The sequence below is a fragment of the Triticum urartu genome, chromosome 4A (genome assembly GCF_056163025.1).
Source record: "Triticum urartu cultivar PI428250 chromosome 4A, HENAU_Tu73, whole genome shotgun sequence".
NCBI lineage: Eukaryota > Viridiplantae > Streptophyta > Magnoliopsida > Poales > Poaceae > Triticum > Triticum urartu.
This window is the reverse complement of record NC_141876.1, coordinates 610176711-610185192: the sequence shown is the minus strand read 5'-3', so window position 1 is coordinate 610185192 and position 8482 is coordinate 610176711. Positions and strand designations below refer to the sequence as shown.

At 47.8% G+C, this 8482-nt stretch overlaps 1 pseudogene; it reads right to left on the bottom strand.

The window, feature by feature from the left end:
• Positions 1-675: 675 nt before the first annotated feature.
• LOC147977307 (uncharacterized) lies at positions 676-5927 on the bottom strand (annotated as a pseudogene).
• Between the last annotated feature and the right edge of the window lie 2555 nt (positions 5928-8482).

The window sequence follows — 8482 nt, the reverse complement described above, 5'->3', positions numbered from 1 at the left end:
CCTCACGCTTTGCTTTGAGACACATCTTTGTTTAATTTATTGATGATAATTTTATTGCCAATGCCATATGTAAGTTTGATCACGGGGACCTGACAAGGACTTCTGTGTCCTTAAACAGCAGTAGAACCGTTGTTGGTTTCCTTTTTTGATGGTAAACGACTGGAGCTCTGCTTTTGCATTATAGAAGAGGGAAATAAATGCAGCACGACTGTGTTACAGAGAAAAACGTGAAAGACTCGCACAGGGAAGCTAAACTAGGCACCACAGCACCCTAGGATGAGCAGACTCGAGGATCGAAACATCCTCCTGGATGAAACTGGCTATCACAGCCGCTGTCATCACTTCTTGCGCTAGGATCCTTCGGCTTCTCTCTTTCTGGAGATGCTTAACAACATAGGCAGCAATGGCTGCCTGACCATGATTCCCTTTTTTCGGGATTCTCCACCACTTGCGAATCATGGGCGAGAAAAACATAATGGAGTAAATTACGAGGTTGGAAAGCTGGGAATTTTTTTTTAGAAACAGAGGCAAAAGCTTTGCCTTTTTTATTAATTAAGAAGAAGATAGCTGCCCAGTTAATTGCCGGAAAACTGAGCGAAAATCGATACATCGAGGGCCAAGCCCACACTAGAACTCAAACACCTAACGCCCAACACCGCGGATGACGCCTCGCAACAAGCCAACCCGCGAAACCTCATGCGAACTACTCCCAAAATAAAAAACACCATAGAAGAGGAAACAAAGCGGCGACTAACATGTTGCAGAGTTGACCCTCACGGCGGCACATACCACCTGGTTGGCATGTTTGGTCTGCTCCGCTTTGACAAGGCGAATCAATCCCTGGGTGATCGCAGGCATGGCAATGAGGCATTTGATCAGCTTGGTTAAGTCATGCAAAGTGTCACCTTCATCAATCGCGAAAGCGCAGCCTTTTGCAACAGCCTGTACTTCATCGGAGATAGAACTAGCTAGGCTGATCTCAGTGGCCACCACCGGAGCAACTAACCCCAAGGTCAGCGGCTGCATGGTGTTGCCAATGTCCTCAGTACCTTGGTCCCTGTGGTTTGCCACCAGCGCCGCCTGCGTCGTCGGCAACGACCCCTGCAGACCAACTGATGCCTCCGCCCGCTCCAGTAAGCTGGTTGCACGTGCCAACCACAAGCACAAAGAGTCCTCAAGCTTATGCAATGGACGGAGCGCCAGCTCCATCATGACCTGAGGATCAGAACCACTCGAGGCAAGCAAGGATTCAGAAGATTTTGCCACAACCTCATGATCAGAACTACCTCCACTAGAAGCTTCAGAAAACCTCACAGACTCGAGAACTTCAGCATGCACTACAGGAGCAACAACGGAGCTGGAAAGGCACGCGCACAGCGGCGAGGAGCTCTGACGGAGGAGAGGCGAAGGCAACAATCCCTCTTACGGTGCCTAGAGCGGAGACATGTGAGGCATCGAATCGGGTCGCGGCAGAAGGCGGCCTTGTGGTCCGGAGCCAAGCAGCGGAAACATCGACCATAGGTTCTCCGTCTGAAGGCCGCAGCTTGCACAAGCTTTGCAGATTGAGAAGCATGGTCACAACGCACATCGCCACGGGGATGACCCTTTCATCCTACGAAAATCCAAGGATCTTCCCCAGGCTGAGCATCCACGGCCTGCGCTGTATCACAAGAAGATGGCACGGAAAAGCAAGAAGCCGATGACACACAATCCACAGCAGCATTCGTCGCCAGCGGCGCCAGCTCCCCCATCATTGCAGCGCCGGAAGTGCAGCCTTCGGCGACGGTCAGCGGCGTGCACGGCACGAACTCAGCATCTTCACCCGGCGGCGACTGCGTAACCAAGGCAACAACTTCGGCCCCATCCCCAACATCGGGGCAAGGCAGGATCTGCACACAGGGGACGACGCCATGTGTGGCTGACGGATGCAACAGCAAAGCCAACTCCACCTCCTTCTCACCAACAACGGCTGTGCAGCCACTCTTGGCCCCAAGCAGAACCTCCGTCACATCTGCAGGAGCAGGGCTCCGGTCAGCCGAAGGCGACAGGGAGACGGAATCTAGATCCGCCTGATCTGGATCGAGCTGGGGGAGCCCAACTTTGGGGGACGCCCGAGGCTCCGGCGGCTCAGTGGAGACGGAGCCGACAATGGAGGCGGGGGCGGTGGGCGGCGGAGCCGGAGTGGTCGTCGACGCAGCCTTGGAGCAGCGCGAGCGGTTGATCTGGACCTCCCTCTGACCTCCATTCTCCGCTCGAATCCTACAGGCAGGGGGCCGCGGCCGTGGGCGAGGGAGTACGCGAGGCGCTGAGAGGGTGGCCGGCGGGGCCGGGGTGGCCGGGGTGGCCGCCGGTGAGGGCTGGTGGAGGGGCGCAGGGTCGGGGTCGGGGGAGCGAGCCGTTGCTGCTCCCATCTTTTCCTTCGCGTGCCTACACAAACTGAAACTGATTGAAAACTGGGATTGTTGCCACACATCCTTTGCTTAGAAGCACTTGAATTGACTATATTGTCAAGACTAGTGCATTTTGAAGTTCTAAATCATCATAAATTCAAGGTTTCCTTTCTTGCCTTTTGAAGTGCAAATATTTACAAGCATGATGTGATTATTGTTTTTATATAATCAGATCAGACATGTCCTAAGTTTGGGTTCAACCTGTTGGGTGTATGTAGGCAATGGAGTATGACCGTCATGATCCCACCTTGTTGTCGGACAGGAGCTTTTGCTGGCTCCGCATGGGCGATGGACACGAGGCTTTGCAGGATGCTCTTGCATGCAGAGAAATGAGGCCTGGCTGGCCAAAGGCCTGCTACCGGCAGGGCGCAACGCTCATGTTATTGAAGGTGTGATCAAAGATAACTATCTGGTTGGCTAGTTTGTTATTGACTGTCGCCACATGCCGTTCATCGTTTTTAACCTTATACTGTACGGAAAAGTATGGTAACACCCGGGTGTCCCGACCCCCTTTTATCTAGCCGTTCACCCTTAATGAGATTTGTGCCCTTGTCTGCCGAACAGCAAAGCATTAGCAGCAGTTGCCTATTTATCTAGTCCATTTGACCAAGCTAATGGGGGCCGCTCCTAGGGACAAGTAGGGTGTAGGGGTAGGCAGAGTAGGCAAAAGATGCTAGGCCCTCTTGCATGTTGGTCTGACTGGCTGATTACTTATTGAAAAGACAAGACATGGCCGAAGCATGTGGCGCATCCACGCATGCAATAGGTGCTGGGTCTGGGAGCTAATCCTGACATAAGTGACAGGCAGGTCACAGTAACTAGTCATATGTGAAGAGAGAAAGATGAGAAAGGAGAGAAAAGAGAGAGCCCGTATCATTACTGGTCTGTGTCTTCCATGCGAATGTGAGAGAAATGAAAAAATGAGGAGAGAGAGAGAGAGCAGTGCCCACGTGAGTTCATTTTCTTTATGTACGCGGTGGTGTCAGGAATCTCAAATAAACAATGCCCTATGCAGCCACTGGGATTACTGTTCGTGTTCTCTGCAAAATGCAAGGACTAGACAGGGTGTGGTCCAGATCCCGAAAGAAGTGAAAATGACACGAACAGCGTGGATAGTGGGGTGTCCGTGCACCCAGGAGTCAAAAATCCTGTCTCCTGTACTGTATCATCATCAGGACTACGGGGCTGCATGCGATGCTTTTCTGGATGCAGCCAAGTTGGACCCAGGGAGTCCTGAAATCGAGTCTGCGTTGCGGTACGTTACAGCTGACGACGAAGCCCCCCCTTTTCAAAGAACCGACCCCACCCACCCATAACTTGTCATATCTGAATCTAGAGCCGATTCTGATCGTGATCTGCATACATATTCAAAGGAGATTTATACATTGCATACACACATTTGTTGAACAATTCAGTCAAGCATTGAAATTCTAAGCCTAATTTTGCCAAAACTGTAATGGTTCTGATATATAATCGGTGTTGGGAACGTTGCAGGGAAGCTATGAATACATTGAAGACATCTTGTGGCGCAACATAGGCCGTTTGAACAGCACAGCACGGAGGATGCGGTTTCTTTTGCTTCTTGTGGAGTGGAGCTATGCCGCATCTCTGAGTCGGCCTTGTTGTTTTATCAGTTAACTACTCCTTGAACCCGGATGAGGAAAGAAGCAGCAGCGTTAGCACTTAGGAGGCTTTTGTCATTTTCAGCAGCTCTGCCTCTGCTCTTTTATTTTCTATGTATGTTGCGACCAAAATCACGAAAAGAATATGCAAGAAAGGAACCGGTCAATGCAGTATTTCTTGTGTGTTCATGTAAAAAAGTAGTCTTTGGTCAGAGGAGCTAATTCCCTAAATAAAGAGAGAAAAAAGGAGCTAGACGAACGATAGATTACCACCGTTGTTGTGATCATGGCCGCCCGCAGCCACTGCTTGGGCATGGTTTAGAACAGTACGTAAATGTAGTGTTCATATTGTAAATTTGTCGATTGTTTTGTACATTATAAATGAAAGTTCAAATCATGAGCCTGAGGATCGGTTGTTGTACTGAGTCAGTATGTTATATAATATTATATCTGCACAAGATTAAAGTTTCATCTTACCACAATCTAGGAGATCGTTGTGGGTTTGTTCAGATCGCCGGTCATGATCTTTGATTAGTCGTGGATTTAAATCTTGTGTTAGCATGTGTCTCTATGCGTGTGTGTGTACCAATCCATCATGGTTATCTCATTATACTGTCGATCGATGGAGTTAAATAAATTGATTGATTGATAGGTCTGGCGTGCTAGCTGTAGCCATTCAGCACGTCCCCAGCAAAGGTTGGTACGTACCGTTGGTGCAGTGTCATCAACCAATAAATTTCGTCATTCAATGATGGAAAAGACATGTTGCTAGATCTTCAACACATGAGTTATCGTTTGCCCAACTAATATAATTAATCAAGCCAACTAAAAAACTACTCCCTCCATTTCATAATATAAAAGCATTTTTGATGCTACATTAGTGTCAAAAATACTCTTATGTTATGGGACGGAGAGAGTAGTAGTTATTTAAGCTGTTCACATATGGAAGCATCCTTCTCACTCCCGACTCGATCCGATACAACTTATTCTTTCAACAACTATTATCATAACCCAGTTCAGTCTGTATTCCTTTTTGTTATACTGTCAACAGGTCTTGAATTCAGTATAGGAGAGGACCCAACGGGTTTCAGTTGCGACAACCTTAGGCTTACCGAAATCATATACCAACAACAAGATGATGATGATAATTATGATGTCCACCTACTAGTAAAGTTTTTGGTGGGCATGTCGGGGATTCTGCCAAACATCATCTCGGGAATAAATAGATCGATTGATCTCGGGTGGTAGTTGTCCCATTCAACTCGTCCGAACAAATGATGGTACTGTAGCAGTACGTAGGTTTGGTGCACCATCATCAGTCTATTAATTTCTTCATTGAATTGAATGATCTAGAGAGATGTTGCTAGTAGTTGTGCTGCCGGTGAATTATTGTTCACCCGGAAGCACCTCACACACGACACAACGGTGAACCACACTGGCATGACGACAGATCCAACCATTTGCTGATGTTTTAGACTTACCCGTGAATGGTGTGATACCAATGTCGCGCAAGTAAACGACGTCCCTGTAGGAGTAATACTTGTCCTTAATATGAGGACTCTGAGCATCTACAAGTGGAGCCATCAAATCCGCTCCAAATGCCCGGACGGAAAATTATCACCCACAGACTGCACAAATCTGACCCAAATGTCCGGACTGACTGACACTCCGCATATCCGATTCATATCTGAGGCGGATATGGGGACGCCCTTTGACTAGTCCTCCGCATAGACTGAACTCCTCCTACCTTCCTCCTGCATTTCCCCGCTTCCGCGCAGCCGCCCGCACCCTCCCTTGCTCACCGTGATCGTCCTCCATCGCTGAGGTCGTCCCTCACAATCCTGTCCGCCACCATGGCCATAGATTATGCCTCTCCGGAATCAGTCGAGCTCCCCGGCTTGGCGGCGGATCCTTGCAAGGTGGAGAGGACCAATCATGTCCTGTGCTCTCTTCAACGTAGATGGTCACTCATCCAAGAGGTCGTTGGCAAATTTGTTGCTTATCTCAAACAAGTTGTAGGACAGAACCAAAGCGGCATCAGAATTCAAACCCATGCAACTTTGGCAGCGGCTTTGTATCATCAAGAGGAGAAGAAGTCATCTACTTTTTCACATTGTTGGTTGAAGTCGAACGGGAAACCCCTTTGGCAAACCGTCCTCCAAGAGCTTTAAAAAGGCACACGAAGAAGATGAAGAAAAACTATTGGTATAGCTCAACTCAATAAATTGGATTGAATGAGGAAGAAGAAGAAGAATATGATGGGTTGGACTTACACGCAACCATGTCGAAGAGAAACCAGCAAGCGATGGGGAATAAGTGGCAGACGAAGAGGGTGGCGCGTGAAGGTGCGGCAAGCAAAATGCCCGCCACTTGGGTGGGCATTTTTTATGCTAAGGAGGTGAATGAGAAAAGGTACATGATGTTCATTGATGTGCAATGGGATAGGGTGTGAAAAGCCCAAAGATCTCCCCAAACGCCAAGAGAATTGATTGAATGGCCTTCATCTCTAGTTTGCAAGGGTTTAAGAAAAGAGCATCATCATCGGTGTATAGGCCAATTTGTGTGTGATAGGCTTGAGGACACCTGCCCTGAGTGGCTCGCGTGAAGATGCACTGCAGAGGCTCAATGGCAAGCAGGAACATGAACGGATAGAGGGGATCGCCTTGGCGCAAGCCTCGTTGGAGGTAGAACGGCAGTCTGGGTGTGCCATTCAGAATGACCATGGAGGAAGTGGAGGAAAGCGATATTGCAATTAAGTCACAATATCTCTGGCTAAAACCCGTGTGGCAAAGTACCTCGAATAGGTAATCCCATCTAGAGTCAAAAGCCTTGACAATGTCCAACTTCAGGAAGATTGCACTTTTCTTGGCCTTGTGCAGACTCTGAATGAGGTTCTCCGGATAGAGAAAATTGTCTTGAATCGATTTCCCTTTGAGAAAAACACTTTTGCTCAGAGAAATTAGGTGCTGCATGGCCAGCACCAATCTGTTGGGTAAAAGCTCCCCAAAATCTTAGCAATGCTATGTGAGAGGCTGATTGGGCGATACTAGTTAGCAGGGTGCATTCTCTTGGGATCGACAATAAAAGCAGAGTTAAGAATGTTCCATTTTTTCTACCAAGAGCAGACAGCTGGTTCAGAGCATTAAGCAGATCCACTTTGATCATGCACCGGCATCGTTTGAAAAGGTTTCTGTAGAATTGGGACATCGTTTCACTACTAGGAAAAGGGCTATAGATAGGATTGATACTAATGGCGCACCATGGAAGCAGTGCGTCACTACTATATACTAATGGCGCACCGGTTGGTGATGCGCCATTAGTGTGGAAGACACTAATGGTGCACCAGAAATAGGATGCGCCACTAGTATTAATTTTTTTCCATTTTTCCATACATACTAATGGCGCATCAGGCCGAAGTGCGTCATTACTAGTTCTATGTAGTAATGGCGCACCAAGCAGACAGTGCGCCATTACTGTAAAAAAATTTATTCTTTTTTTTGCAAAACTACTAATGGCGCATCGTTTCACAGTGCGCCATTACTAGTTTAAACTAGTAATGGCGCACTATTACCCGGTGCGCCATTAGTATATATATTTATTTTTTTTACTTTTTTGCAAAACTACTAATGGCGCACCACTTGCAGGTGCGCCATTAGTAACCAGGGTTACTAATGGCGCATTAGCTGGTGGTGCGCCATTAGTAACCTGGGACCCCAACAAGATATTTTGAACAGCCCCACACCTACCCACTCACTTTCCCCACTTCATTCCCTCCACCTCATTCTCCAAGCTTTCGGCCATCTCCTCCTCCTCACCTCATTTCCACCATAGATTCATCAAAATTAAGTGGTGAAATTACCTTTTTTTTGATAGGTAAGTAAGGGAAAGCTATCTTCATGATGTAGATCTACTTTTTTTCTCCCTGACTCGCTCCAACAACGTGCACATGCACTTTTTGTGGCCTAGCTAGATCTATGTATGTTTGTGGTGTTGCATGTGTTTGTGGTGTTGCATATATGTTTGTGTTTGAAGGTACCGGTATTTGAAATGCGATAGTTGCCAATATTTTGCCGGAATGTTTTGATTCATTTCCGTTTCGGCGAGAATTTTGGCACTATGCATTCTTTTTGGTCCTATTTTTTGGGAAGGTCATGCCAAATTTTTTCTTGGTTCTAAAATATCGTTTTGCTCTACCCCGCAGGCGACCATGGTCCGCACGATGACTGAAGGCATCGTGAATAGGTTTTTGAGCTCCGCGAAGGCCGAGATGCTTCAAAAGAACGAGACGGAGATAAGATGTCCGTGTCGAAGATGCAAGCTGAAGAGCCTTATTACGGACCCGGATTCCGGGCAGGTGCGGGACTACCTGCTCTTGCGTGGTTTCATGGATGGCTATCGGTGGCAAGGTGA